The sequence below is a fragment of the Petromyzon marinus genome, chromosome 12, assembly GCF_048934315.1.
Source record: "Petromyzon marinus isolate PM22_M1 ecotype Great Lakes invasive population chromosome 12, UKy_Petmar_22M1.pri1.0, whole genome shotgun sequence".
In the NCBI taxonomy this organism is placed as follows: domain Eukaryota; kingdom Metazoa; phylum Chordata; class Hyperoartia; order Petromyzontiformes; family Petromyzontidae; genus Petromyzon; species Petromyzon marinus.
In genome coordinates, this window is record NC_133678.1 from 13,948,076 (window position 1) to 13,962,958 (window position 14,883).

The 14,883-nt window shown below is 44.6% G+C and overlaps 1 pseudogene; it reads right to left on the reverse strand.

Annotated features, from left to right (window-relative positions):
• Positions 1-317: 317 nt before the first annotated feature.
• On the reverse strand, positions 318-13,124 carry LOC142924359 (chymotrypsin-like elastase family member 2A; annotated as a pseudogene).
• Positions 13,125-14,883: the final 1,759 nt, after the last annotated feature.

Here is a 14,883-nt window from a genome sequence, read left to right on the forward strand (position 1 = left end):
AGGCTAGCAGTGGAGAGGCTAGCAGAGTGTACGGTGGGAAGCTCAGTGGAGAGGCTAGCAGAGTGTACGGTGGGAAACTACCAGAGTGAATAGAAATAGGCTAGCAGTGGAGAGGCTAGGAGAGTGAGAGTGAGAGCAGGCGAGCAGCGTAAGCGGGAAAATCACGACGGAGTTACGGGGTGTTGAACGCGAGTAGTTTAATAAAAAGTGACACAGGAGAAAAATAAGTTGTCCGCGTGAAATTAAAACACTACACCAGTAACAAAAAAATGTCATTCTAGTAGTAGCGGTTGCATTGATGTAAAGAGCGTGAAGCTTTAAGCCTGCGGTTTCTTGAATGCGGCAATTGTGGCATTGACTCCGCTGTTGACACTCTGCTCTCCATCAGCGAGCTTCGGGGCTTCACGATATACGCTCATGACCTGCGGGAGAAACCGGGAATGGGTAGTATTTAAACGTCAGTACCTACAGATAACGAACATGATAACAATCATACCTGGCCGAAACTCCCCACACTGATTACTCATGCCACCTTTACTTTATGATCGACGAGATTTACTACCCGACTTCGCCTGGGACTTGGATTCACCACGCCCGGCCGCCTTTGTCTCCCCAGTGGCGATGTTCACACCACACCAATAACTCGTTTGAGGCTGAGTCGACCTAGGGGAGGCCCAGGACCGGTTCAAATAATCGTTACCAGTGGTGGCCGTGTGCGGGAATCGAACTCGGATCGCCCGGTTCGTAGCACAGCACGCTAACCACTACACTACCGCTCTCCACACAAAAACGCGCGCGCGTCCATAAGTACACATACACGCGCTTTCTGCAGACAAACAACTTTCAGGGTGCGTACGGCAGTAAACGACTGAAATAATAAAGCAATGCTGCGCGAAGAACGCCTTAGACCTGCAACACATTTGTATTTAACTTTACCCGCGATCAGCAGGCACACTCCGTTACGCTTCCGCACACGGGTCACATGACAGATGTGACGTCACAATTCACTTGCCGTGCAAAAAATATATGCATTATTGAGCCCCCCCCAAAAAAATGTACAAAAGTGTATTTTTATAATTGGTGCATGGTGTACAATCTGGAAAGTACCCACATGGCAAGTTTCAAGTTTGTTGTATGTCGGGAAGTACGCTAAACACTTTGAACAGACACACGTAATCACGAATTTCCCTTTTATATATAGAAAAATAGGTCATCACACTGCGCCATCGCTTCCATTGCAGTCAACACCTGACTCATCTTGTGGTTTAAAATTTTCCATTTAGTTTCTGACCACTGGGTTCCACTGTCAATGTCTGTCTTGGTAACATGTCAGTTTCAATCCTCCACACATGCCCCATCCATATAACCTTTTCCTGAATAAGTACGTGGTTGTAGGTTAAGTGACACCTACATTGATATTTACAACAATATCAACATTGACAATGATTCATCTTCTTTGGTTCTTTCGGAAAAGTCACGTAGAATGAGAATAAAATAATAAATTTATAAAATAAAATAACACAATAACATTCTCACGACGTTTCGGCCACAACACAAGCGGCCTTCATCAGGTGAAGGGACGAGACTGTCTGGTAGGACAGCGCTGGAGTGAAAGAGCCACGTTCAGATCACGACCTTTAAGCTGCGTGAGAGGAAACAAAGCGCCTTGACAAAGGAATTAGCATATAATTTAGCATTGAAATGGCTGAGTGATTAGCTTGTGACTGGTCACAGAAGTAGCTATGTTTCTGTGACCAGTCACAAGCTAATCACTCAGCCATTTCAATGCTAAATTATATGCTAATTCCTTTGTCAAGGCGCTTTGTTTCCTCTCACACAGCTTAAAGGTCGTGATCTGAACGTGGCTCTTTCACTCCAGCGCTGTCCTACCAGACAGTCTCGTCCCTTCACCTGATGAAGGCCGCTTGTGTTGTGGCCGAAACGTCGTGAGAATATTATTGTGTTATTTTATTTTATCAATTTATTATTTTATTCTCATTCTACGTGACTTTACCGAAAGAACCAAAGAAGATGAATCATTGCAGTCACGAAAGCTTTAAATCGAAAATTGACAATGACGTTGCATTTATTAGAGCAATAACAATGCCATTGACGTGTTATTGACATGGATTTTGACTATCATTTGCATGATGACGATGACATTGCTACAGTGATAGCATAAATATTGACATTGACAGCAAGATCATGGTAATAACGTTGACATTGACACTCACATTGTTGATCCAGCTGTTGTAGGCTGACACCCGGGTGAACACGGTGGGCTTGTGGATCGTGTTGCAGCCCAGAGATGATATGTAGCTGGTGATTCCCTGCACCACCCAGGCATTGTCTGACCGCTAGCAGTTCAATGGGCCACCTCCATCACCCTGTGGTGCATACAAGAGGATAGACATCCATCCACGTTAACTGGGTAAAGCAGCAACAGGATGTGGTGGCGGGTGCTGGCAAGGTTCAGTACAGGAGATTGGAGCTCTTGTATCGGTGTCTGGATGAGCAAACTTTGCAAGTGTGCTTTCGAACCGTGTTGTTAAGTAACGGATTTATATCGAACAACCGCAAACACTGATCCACCCCTTCACCCAAAAAGCCTTTCTGTCTTGCCCCACACTACTCTGGCAGCTAGACACACGTGGCTTGGTCTGGCAAAAATTAAAATGACAAGTGGCAAACGCAATGGCTCTGCGTAATTTAGACAACATTTGTATATGTTTTTTTATTCATTGATTTAATACAGGCATGCATTAACTTAGTATGTGGGGATTTTATTCAAATCTTAGTGTCCGTGGATTAAATTGTATAATTTTCTTATTCTAGGCGACTAAAGCAGTCACACTATTTGTCGACTCTGAGTTATTAATTATTGGGGTGAATGTGTGCTCCCATCGCTCCCCCACCATTAACAGGTGAGCCAGTCAGTGATGTCAGTGGTCACAGTCACCTCCATGATTGGTGATTGTTGTCCACTCACAGTCACTGTTGACTAAATGAAGATATAAAATAACCATTTTGCTGACAACTATTCTCATGAGGAATTGACGCGGGGTTGTCTCGCGTTGCGCTCCGTACGCACATAGCACGCAGAGCGGGTGCTGCCCCCCGCGCAGATCACGCTGCTCCTCAGGCTGCTCCCCCACCAGCTGGGCTGGCTGCACGTCGCGTAGTCCACCACGGGCAGGCTGGCCTGCTGCAGCGCGCTGGGGAAGGGGCCTCTGGCTGCTCACGCGCACAGACAACGTGGAGATGGAGAGCGTTGGTGAGAGCACCAGAGTTAGGTGGCGTTAACAGGCACTCCCCAAGCGAACCGTCGATGTCTCCATGCTCAGAAGGGAAAGGCCACATAGCAACACCGCCACCCTACTGGCAGGCTATTTCCCACTCTTGACGATGCAGAGTTGTGTTAATTGTTTCATCTCCAGAAAGATGAAGGGCTGAGTCAACCCTAGAATGTGACTTGTGACAGTTTCTCAGCCAGCTTCTCGTTAAACTAGAGGGTCAATTAACACGTTGGGCTTAAATAATTTATCATAGTTCTACCTCCTCTTGTGTTTAATGCACACTGAGTGAACGGTACTCACTGTCGAGGGATCTCCAGCTCGTCGCGTAGCACGGATAGTTGTTGGGCAGGATCTGGTTGGCGCTGGGCAGGCAGGCGAGGCGCACCTTGCTGGAGAGAGCCACGGGCGATGCAATCTTGAACATGGCGATGTCGTACCTGTGGGGGATTGAGACAGGGGCAGTCGTGATGCGACGCTCAACATCCAACACACACCAAGAATTGGGGGTTCAGCGCTGTGCCCAGGATAACTTATCTTAACCCTGGTCACGTGGGGGATCAATATCGCAATCATATCTGCTATTTTAGTCCACTTATTTGTGGGGGGAAATCACGGACAATAGGAAGAATTGGATAAAATATATTTTGTTAACGCCACATCTCCCACAGATCCGTAATTTGGTAATCGATATGAGGAGTTATGTATTTTCCATTTATTGGATTATCAGAGGAATTGTAGCATCTTTCTGTTTCTTTGTTAAAGAAAGAATGGGCATGGGCCTGGAAGCAGTGTACGAGCACAAATCCAGACAATCATCGCCTTGACATTAACACTGCCTTCAATAATATTATAACATTCTACACTTTAAAAAGAATCATTAACTAAAATACGATATTCAAATTATACGTTCTTCTATATTAAGGCAATTTTCATGATGAACTTTGTTCGTTTCAAAAATAATCTGTATTTTGTCTGTCTGAATGCCTCTAGGCATGTGTGTCTGTATGTATGCTTTTTATCTGTCTGTTGCAACTCTGAATGTCACGGTGTCACGGAACCAGCGCGCCCGTGTGCAGTCTCACCCATTGGCCGGGATGCTAGTATTCCAGTCGCTATGCCAGACGGCCAGGCTCAATGGAGGGGTGACCTCCCCGAACTCGGATGTGGACACACTGTGCTTTCCCAGGACCACCCTGTAGCTGTAGCCACTCCTGCACGTTGTGGTGGAGGTGGAGAGATAACAGAGCGATGGGGGTTCTTAATCACTTACACCTGTAAAGATTGCAGTGAGGAATTACTAAACAGAAATGGTTCGAGTTACTGCATGTTATTGTCACATTCCACATTGTGGAATCGTATCAAGTTCATTTATAAAGACCGCCTCCTTGCTCATATAGTGTGAGCTCACCCGAGATTAATCACAACTTTAAATGTGCACTCTGTAGCATATGGGACCCTAAGAAACCAGTTTGCAGAGCGACAGATAGCCAGGTTGTTTAATTCGTATTCAAGATCAGGTAGTGGTGATCAGGGATTGTACCCCGAACCCCACGTTGACAGTAGGGTACAAAACATGACCCCCAATTTAGATTGGGGCAGATTTCTTTCTAGTAAGCTGTATATTCAATTAGCTCCAATAATGTATATACATTCAATTGATATTACTTGAATGTCAATCATACTGACAGGAATCCGGTAATGTTAATTAATTGTTGATTGAGTTTTTGGTGGTAAAAGATATATACTAATAAGACTTTGATATTAAAGTTGATTTCACTAGGTTTGCTGTCCACCCCAAAATTTAAACACAAATCAATGGTGGACGAGTGCTCACATGTGCAGCCCCCACAGTTCGAAACACTCTCCCGCTGGACATCGGACAAATCGAATCAATTATCTTATTCAAATCTGAAATAAAGGCCTATTTATTTGCCCTGGCATACGCTGGAAAATAGGCATTTACATTATTGTCCAACTGGCTCGTAACTTTTTGGCCACTGCACCACCCCTCAAGTGAAGGTTCTCCAAAACCCGGCGAAATGTTGGGATTATGATCTGGGGTATGGACACCGGACGGATTTATGCATTTCAATTCATTTTCTCTGCGATTATTTTTTCCTTGCCACGTATATATTTTTTCTCGTTATTTACGTTTTTATTTTGTATTTGCTAAGTAGTGGGGTTTTGTTTTTGTGTTATATGTTAACGGAACTGAAACATTGAGGTGCAGCATTGTGGGATGAAATTGCATGAATGACACTTCATGAAATTAAATTATTATTGGATCTAAAATATTAAAACTTGCGTTCAATCCCATTAACATAGATATTGAGCTGCGGTGTTGTGACGGGGAGGATGTTTATAATCACTTGTAGATACCCAATTGCCCTTCTGAGGAACACTTCGAAATGAAGTTTCACCGTTTGACAAACCTCTGGAGGACAGAACACAACGCAAAGGACCTACTCATCGTCTCAGAACTATATTATTTGTCATGATTGTTGCTGTTGATCTATCCGACCTGTACCCCTCGATGGGAGGAGAGGGGGGACAGGTCGGACTGGCTACACTCGCAAGATCCACTGCTCCATCCTTGGTGGCCGCCATGTGGTAGATAAACATCCTGTACAGCACCTGGGCCCCTGTGCAATTACACCGCCTGCACACACAATAGTGAGACCACTGGTGCCGTGACTCACGTGTAGCAGCTCGCAGAGGTGAGCACTCATTGACTATCAATGAGGGTTCCTCCACTGTATGTGACCCATCTTCCTCCAGAGTACCTCTGCACGAGCGCCTGCAATGCACACAGAGCAAAGTGGTGGTAGTTACGGTCATTTGTCCAGGACTCAGTCCAATTTATATATCGAATAATACAGTTATAATTTAGACCTTTTGTCAATCCACTGTCTCACAAGGCTAGACACAGCTGGCTGTGAATGGGTGTAACCCGGTGCTGTTTCGGATTTCACTCGGCACTGAAGTTATCAGTCGCTGGGAATGTAAACCACGTAGCCTGGTTCATAGTGCAGTGCATAAATCACTGTGCTTCCACTTCCCCATGAATGTAACTGATTCAATGTCATTAAAATAATGGAAGATCTGAACATTTCATGGTGCACACATGCAGCCCTTTTGTCAATCCATTACTGGATGAGGGCCTCCACGTGGCATGTACAACAATGGATCCTACTACACTGAGAGAGACTGACAATGCAGCGTGTGGCTGTGATGGCTGTTATTCAGCCTCTCCCGTTACCTGCCAAGGCCAGGAGTTGGCACGAGCCTCGACGCCGTTCACCACGCGGATCTGGGGATACGCTGCGATCCCACAGCTCTGAGCAGACACCTCAGCTATAAGGAACAATAGCATACACTCACAATACTATACACAATAGCAAACACGCACAAAACTATACACAATAGCACTAACGCACAATAGCACAAACAATACCACACAAATCTCTATGATGTGTTTTTGTGTTGTACCTTGTATTCTTCTGCATGATGCCCAGTGTTTTACTCCACGTTACATATATTGTTTTATTTAAAACCCGAAACTGCATCCACGACAGAGGGCATGTTACCGTACATGTCGGGTTGGCATATCCAGGAGTTGTGCCATCTGGGTAATTTTTTTCTCCTCAAACAGGGGTTATTGAGGGTATACCGGGATCCGTTTATAACCCATGTGGTATAACCAAAATAACGAGTGACGTGTAAAGGAGATAACTTGAAGCCCAGATCCGCCCATTCCCCTCCTAGGAACTACTCTCATTCAGAGTATATTCACAATAAGGCGAGGCCTGTTCCTCCACCTCCTCACCATTTCTCCTGGATCCCCTGCTCGGATTCATCATCGTATTGCCCTCAGGTGATCCGTGGTATACAGGGTTATTGACTAAGGTGCTCCATTGCGGCCAGAGTGTATAAGAATCGATTCCGATGTCTCCTGGAAGGGGGTTAGTAGTGGTTCCAATTACCTATAATAGTTTTCCTCGCCGTGGTATTAAAGGCTTGGGGTCGCGTGTTCTGGTGTTTGGACATCCCCACTGGGTTCAGGCCCCATCGGAAGGAATCCAAAGAGGGCCCAACATTCGTGCCATCGATAATATTTAAGTATTTGGCAATGTAATGGAAGAATTGTACGATAACCGAGTACAGCCAAAAGGCATTTAGGTATGAACTTGATTAGGTGCTTTCGTGACTGCAGAAATTACTCTTTGTTTTTTTCGGTAAAGTCACGTAGAAATAATAAAAAATAAAATTACATCATAGCATAGTTGTTATATATTTTTCTATTAAAACGGATACAAAATGTAGTTGTAATGATAAAGAATTTTCAAGCAAAACAAAGAATATGCGTTTATTAGACTAAATATTGTCTTTGTGGTTATACCTGGACCGTTTTAACCTTTTTGTTTGCCTTTAAAGCTTGGCGTTCTAGAGTGGAATGTTTGTGGAGCAGTAGATATTTGAGAATCTTCCACACGTGATGTGATATAACGTGGCCAGGAGTCCATTAGTACGGAGCATAGAGAGTTTTCCAACATGTATATGTGATGGTTTACTTCTGGTTCTCGGGTTTCCTGCCAACACACAAATTGCTAATTAAAGGATTTGGTGTAACATCCCAATCGAGCGTTTTCCACTTCTTCACTGAAAAAAAGTCGCTGCCACGGATGTTGCACTACAGATTCCAAAGAACTTGAAATCAACTGTCTGCACCGCAAACAGCCGTGACCCCGTGACCTCATGTGGCATACCGGCATTGGGATTCCCCAAGTGGAGCGGCGCACAAACAAGCCACACGCTCTCCACCGCGTTATTCCCCACACTGCACGAGATTTGTCCTACATTTGTGCACAAATTCCCAACTTTATTTTATTTGTAACTCCGTGTCTTTATCGAAAGAACCAAAGGCAGTCCACAGGTTACGGAACGGTTAGGTTCCCGAGAACGATCCGTAACCAGAATTTTCAGTATGTCAGAAATTTAACAATTTTCCCCCAAAATGAAGAGAAAATACCATAGCTGGAAAGAGTTGTGCCTCCCCTAGCCGATTACTAGGTTAATTTTCTCTCAGTACTGCACTCGGGTGTGGAAATAGTTAAAGCATTTTTTATTGTACTGTGATAGGTGCATGTATATAGTATTTGCATAAGACTAGGAATGTGCTATTATATTCAAAAGTAGAAAAATATGGCAGGGTTTCGTGAAAAAAATGAAAATAGATATATAATTGTACGCAGTGTATTGTCACGACTGTGGAATTTAATAAAAGTGAATTCCGTTTATGTTCGGTAAACTGTGATTTCAATAAAAGTAATGTTGTGTACGTGCATTTTGAAAATTGTGGAATAATTTCCCACAAATAAATGAATTATAATCAAGGCAGTCATTAAATTGTGCGGTTTTTTTCTAATGGCATTTAAAAAGCTACTGTTAAAAATATTTACAGATTTCTATTATTGTTGCCTTTAGTATTTTGCTTATCTGGTTCCTCATAGTAAAATGGAATTATCCCTCTTCATATGTCGGACTCCTCGAGGCATTTTTCAGCAGTGAAGAGTGAAGACTATTGATGAGTCATATCAAGGATGACACCAGTCTACAGTTGTGTGGCTTGTTGCGATGGCCACGTTTGCTCTACTCTTTAATGGTTAAAGCGACACAATGGTCGCGTTCAGTTATTTTGAGCAGGTGGACTGGGCCGGTGGGTCGGTCTGTGTGGGGAAATTGCAAATGTGAGCAGAGTAAAAATATTCATTTGTTTTTAAATTACAATATTTTATTACCTATAATGTATACGCTTCATTGTGTAATTATGGTCTCAGTTGACTTTAAGTCCCGTGTTCGGCATCCCCGAAGATTATTCGCCAACCTAGCTCCTCATAGCTCGAATTTGGGCCGGTGTGTTGACAAATGCATGGACCGATTCCGACACTGGTCTGCAGAAAGTTTATATATTTTGTACATGCGATGCTATACACCTCTGTCTGTTGTCAAATCTATAGAATTACAGTCTATATTAACTAGTCTGTTGTGATAGGTTTTCTTAGCAATTTGAGATCTGAGCATGGATTCCACACTCATTGGCACTTTACATACAATATGTTAAGTTTATTTAACTGTATATTTAACATAATACAAAACATCAGGTTGTAAATCAAGACAATATATCAGCATTTCAAATAAACACGACAGGAATGCACAGATTCGCTAAATAATGTACGAACAATGATTACATGGAAAATAAAGATGTTGTTGGCTCCTGGATGAACAGAAGAATGCTGTAATGTGATTACTCCGTATGAGGTAGTCCAACATACGTTGGGTTGTTAATGCACGAAACTCATATAGAGAGACAAGCTAATGCAGCTTTAATATTATCGGGGTTCACTATCAATGCCTGAGTCTCACAAAGGTAGTCTCAGGAGTGGGGGAGCCTTGGAGAACGGCTGTTAAAACGTCGAAGACGCTGATGTCTTGTTGCCTCCTGTTAGCATTAGAACCTTACGGCGGTACCCCGGGGTACCATAGTGCCCCAGCTATCACAGAATGTCCTCGATGCAGTCATTTTTAGTTTATTGATGTTCGGCGATGGGGCAATCGACTCATCTCGACGAGCTGTACACGATGCACTATTCAAAGTAGTATTTTTCGATAACGATTTTTTTATGCTAATGTTTGGCGTTTCGACATCGTGGAGTAGCACTGATTTCGGATTGATTGGTACCCCAGTCGCGGAGTTAAGTTCACCCCTGGAAAAAAGTAGAGTCCCAGAAATTAAATATTTTATTGCCTCGGCCATTTTGTTTTATTTGGTACCCCGGGGAACCGCCATAAGAATAATTTCACCCACCAGAGGGCAGCACAGACAAACGGCTATGGTTAAACAGCCACAAGGTGGTGATTTAAATTCAAACACTAATCTACCTTAATATGCATATTGTTTGCTTAAAATAGCGACTGGAAATTGCTAATTTGTCCCTTATCCCTTCTCCAACCGACACAATTAATGAAATTAAAGTAAGGTGAATAAACACGCAGATGTGTATTGCTTCAGCACACCGGTATTCAGACGATTAATGCACAACATTTAAGAATTCGTCTCGACGTTTTCGCTCAAAATCACATACAGCATCACCAGGCGAATTCCAGAGTTGAACTCCTGCAGGATACGATGATTGGCAGAGTTGAACTTTTTGTTTCCAGACTCCTTTGATGTTTCTGTGGTTTTGCGCTTTCTTGCAATGTGGAGGTTTTAAATATTAAGATTTTTTTGGCGACGTTCCCCTTAAAGGAGTTGGCGACGCTGAGGGGTAGTCACTACAGTGATGGTGTGGTTCACTGCCCTGGTTTTTGAACTGTAAAAAGCAAGGCTTCCAACTTCTGTGCATTTCTGACACTTCTGTTCCCAAACTAATTTGAATGCATTCATATTACAGACACACAGACACATACCTCGAATAGGAACATATTTTTTGATTGAAACAAAGCAACCACACGATCCCTTTCTTTGTCGATTGTGCTTTGTCAAACTTTAGATGTGCATAAAAGCTAGATCCATGTAATAATGTTGATACGTTAACTCCTAAGAGTGTGATTCACATGGTCTGTAAACACAGAGTGGCCCGGCTGGATCACGCGGGGCTTGGTCATACAGAATTTGTCAATAGAGCGGTATTTGCATTCAAAGGTGCAGGAAATAAAATGACTGCTCAAATGACAAAGGAAGAATTAGACAGAGGCACATGTCCTTTTCATTTGCTTAAGATTTGCGTGAGTTGACAGTTTGTCCAATGTCATGACATCCGCCAGAGATCGTTTCATTCATTTATTTATCACACATAGTCGGCGAAGGACCTGTTGTGCCAAACGTGTGACTTCTTGCGACAGCATTTGCATAAACTGCTATTGCTGCTATACACCGTTGTCTTGAATGATTTGTTTGATCCACGTATCACGGGGGCGACCACGAGGGTGGCGCCATGCATTTGAGGGTCGCAGCCCACTACGAACGTCGACCGCCAACTGAAGCATGCAATTTCCTAGAGTTCGCGCTTCAAGACGGGCGACGCGCCAAACAGTTAAATCCGTTTCCCTTGAACTAAGCTCTCAAACGATAGGAGGTCGGTCGCAGATGTAGCTGATCCAAATCAGCTTGCACTTGCATAAAGGAAAACAAATGACACATATTTAAGATCGTAACAACAAAATGGCCACCTTTGAAGCTACATACAATTGTGGTGACGTAATGCCCTTTCAATAAAAATACATAGAGGTTCAACAAAAAACATATCTGGAAATTATGGACTTCATTTGAATATGCATTTATTGAAAATATTCGCAACTCTTCTCTATGATCTGCAAAAGCGTAACTCAAAATGTTCTGGCGACATCTGCTCCCTCCTCAAATACCGACACTGGTTTTTCCCTTAAATGAACATATATCAGTTTACCATATTCAGACAGCGAAGACAACACAGTGGCTACCACGGTAACGACATTTCAAGTGCTAGTCTTTCAAATTAAAGCACATTGCATACGGAATGCACAGTTCCTGACAGCAGGGTAGCGAGTGTGTCCAATGGCATTTGGTAAGCCATGTAGACTCATTCAAATTAGATAGGCAAATGGAAATACACCCCAGGACATACCAGTGTCTCGCAAAAATGCTTACTGCATGCAAAATATCCTTGAAAATTAAAAAATATTCGTCCAGCGCTTGCAATGTGTGTGAAGTTTACACTTTAAAGCTGTGTTGTGTCACCCTTGTGGACGAACCTTGCGTATTGACAACAATATACAATGCATTGATACCCAAATGCAGAGCCGGACACGAGTACTCGTGGGGCTCTCAGAGTTCCAGATTGTGAATTCAAAAACTCCACAGATAACCATTGTTGACCAAACTAGGTGTGGGACCACCCACGGAACCCACTCTGCGCAGGTACCTTCATAACGAGCTCCTGTCGCGGCCCATGAGAGCCACTGTGATGCCACGACAGCGAAGCTGCTCCGCCGTGACTGGGGCCATCGCTGTGCTGCTGCAGCTAAGGAACTACCCGGCTCCCATCACAGCGCTCCCCCCACCACCCCCCACATAAACACACACACACGCACTCACGTAGGGCCTCGTGGGGAGGTCACCTGCCCCTGAGTTTTCACCCGAGGGCCCCCCCCCCCTCGTGGGGGTGCGCCACGGTTTCTCAGGGCCAGGGAATTGGTGAGCCCCCCCCAGGCTGAATGGCACTGCGGCGCCGTGGATTGACTTAAAATCGCATGACCACGGCGGGCTCAATGAGAACCGCAATGAAGAAAGCCAAAAAGCACACGCGGACCAGCAGGCAGGTGGAGAACAGGGTGGGGGCACAGGAGAACGAGGAGTCGAGGGGCAGCAGCCCTAACACCACTCCTCGTCCCCCTTCCGAGTTCCGCCTATCCCCCGGTTGTTGCAGGAGGGGGAGGCGACTCGGGTGAAGGCTCCATCCCGTAGGGTGAGGCAAGGCTGAGTAGGTGACAGGAGGGAGAGTATCCCCGACAAGCACGAGGGAGATGGTTGCTTGCGTGACCGCATGGTCACCTCAAGTGCAATGTTAAGAGGGTGGAAACATGAGGCGGGCGCACCTCCATTCACCCCCAGCGCATGCTGCTGGTTCCCTTGGGGCAAGACGGTGCGCCCCAGGAGCACAACGCTGAGCTGCAGAAGGGCAAGAAACGCGTGCAAACGAGCTGTGGCCTGACACCATGTGGTAGCCCGACCTCGCCTGAAGAAAAACGCATGCAGCGCACCATTTTCTGCAGTGGTGGAGGGAAGACCATCTGGGCTGCGGAGTCTGATGAGCCCGTAGGAGCCAATACAGTGAGGGAAAAACAGTATTTGATCCCCTGCTGATTTTGGACGTTTGCCCACTGACAAATAAATGATCAGTCTATAATTTTAATGGTAGGTTTATTTGAACAGTGAGAGAATGAATAACAACAATAAAATCCAGAAAAAAGAACGAGGCGATTCTGTGTTGGTTCCCATAATCGATTCCCAGCATCGACTTGGTCCCCACCGACACGACTTTGCCATTTGCGACAATTTACCATTCTCCCCGCATACGCTATCACAATCAACAAGTCACAGGAACAGACGTTCGATTATGTTGGTAAGCGCACAGATTTAGCTGTCGAAGCTGAAAAGGAACACTCGCACATCATACACCCACTCACACTGCTGCTGACTCACTTACACATCATGCACTGACTCACACATCATACACTGACTCACACATCATACACTGACTCACACTGCCGCTGACTCACTCACACATCATACACTGGGAGTGTCGTGCTGCCAGCTATGGCTGCAGTTTTTTTGTCGTACGTGTTATGTATATCGTTTATTGTTATTTTTAAAATCACAGTTCCTGATTACTGTTGTTACATTTTTTATAGCTTTATTTTGGTGATTCGAAAACATGGTTAATCTAAATTGTCTTATGGTTGTTGTTGTTGGCTTGCACCACATTGTGATTTTTGCACACAGCGTTTTAATACGTTTTTTGTGTGGAAGATTTGCTGGTTTATTCCAGGATGTTTCTGTTGCGCGTCGTCGCTTTGGGATGTTCAGTGTTCATATTTGGTGTGTTGCGGTTGCACCAGACTTAAGAGCCGCATGGTTCACAGGGCTATATCTAATAAATGAATCTTGAAAACTTGATGAACGCTTGAGAAAGAACGAGGCGATTCGGTGTTGATTCACAGAATCGATTCCCAAAATTGACTCGGCCCCCACCGACACGACTTTGCCATTTTTTTTGCGACCACGACAATTTCCCATTCTCCCCGCATACGCTATCACAATCAAAAAGTCGCAGGGACAGACGTTCGATTACGTTGGTAAGTGCACTACTTTATCTATCTTTGTATGATGCATATGATGAACGTTTGTGTGAGAGAGAGAGAGAAGAGCGCGGAGAGGCCAAGGAGAGGCGGCCCACCCTTATCTCTCTCTATTTGCCTTCATAATGTTCTTTAAATATTTATTCACTTCCAGATCCCCTCGCAAAAAAGCGTCTAAAGGCTCACGAACAAAAGCAAAGATGGTTGGCCAAGCAAAGTTAGAAGTCGCTCGAGAGAATGCGTGCAGCACATTGTCAATCTCAACAATGTTACATCAATCGACAAACTGCTGAGCAATCCCAGTCGCGGCGTGAAGCAGATGCCGCAGCCCATCGACTTCGAATCGCGGCTGAAACTCATGAACAATCGCAGTCGCGGCGTGCAGCGGTCGTTCAGAGTCAGTGCTTAGTTACAGAGCGTCAGAGGCAAAGCGTTCCGCAATGAAGCGATAAATTTTGACGACACTCGAGTAGAGGCGCACAATTGCCGTCCAATGAACATCATCTGCCAGTTCTGCGGCTCGAGGAACTTCATCTCAGAACGCCCTGTTGATCGGAAATTCACTTCGTGCTGCCGCAAGGTCACATTAAAGTTGCCAAAGCAAAAGGACATCAATGGAGTTGAGCTGGAATATCCTGAGTTTCTCCACCCATTGCTGACTGACCCAACTCATCCGAATTACGCTCACTTC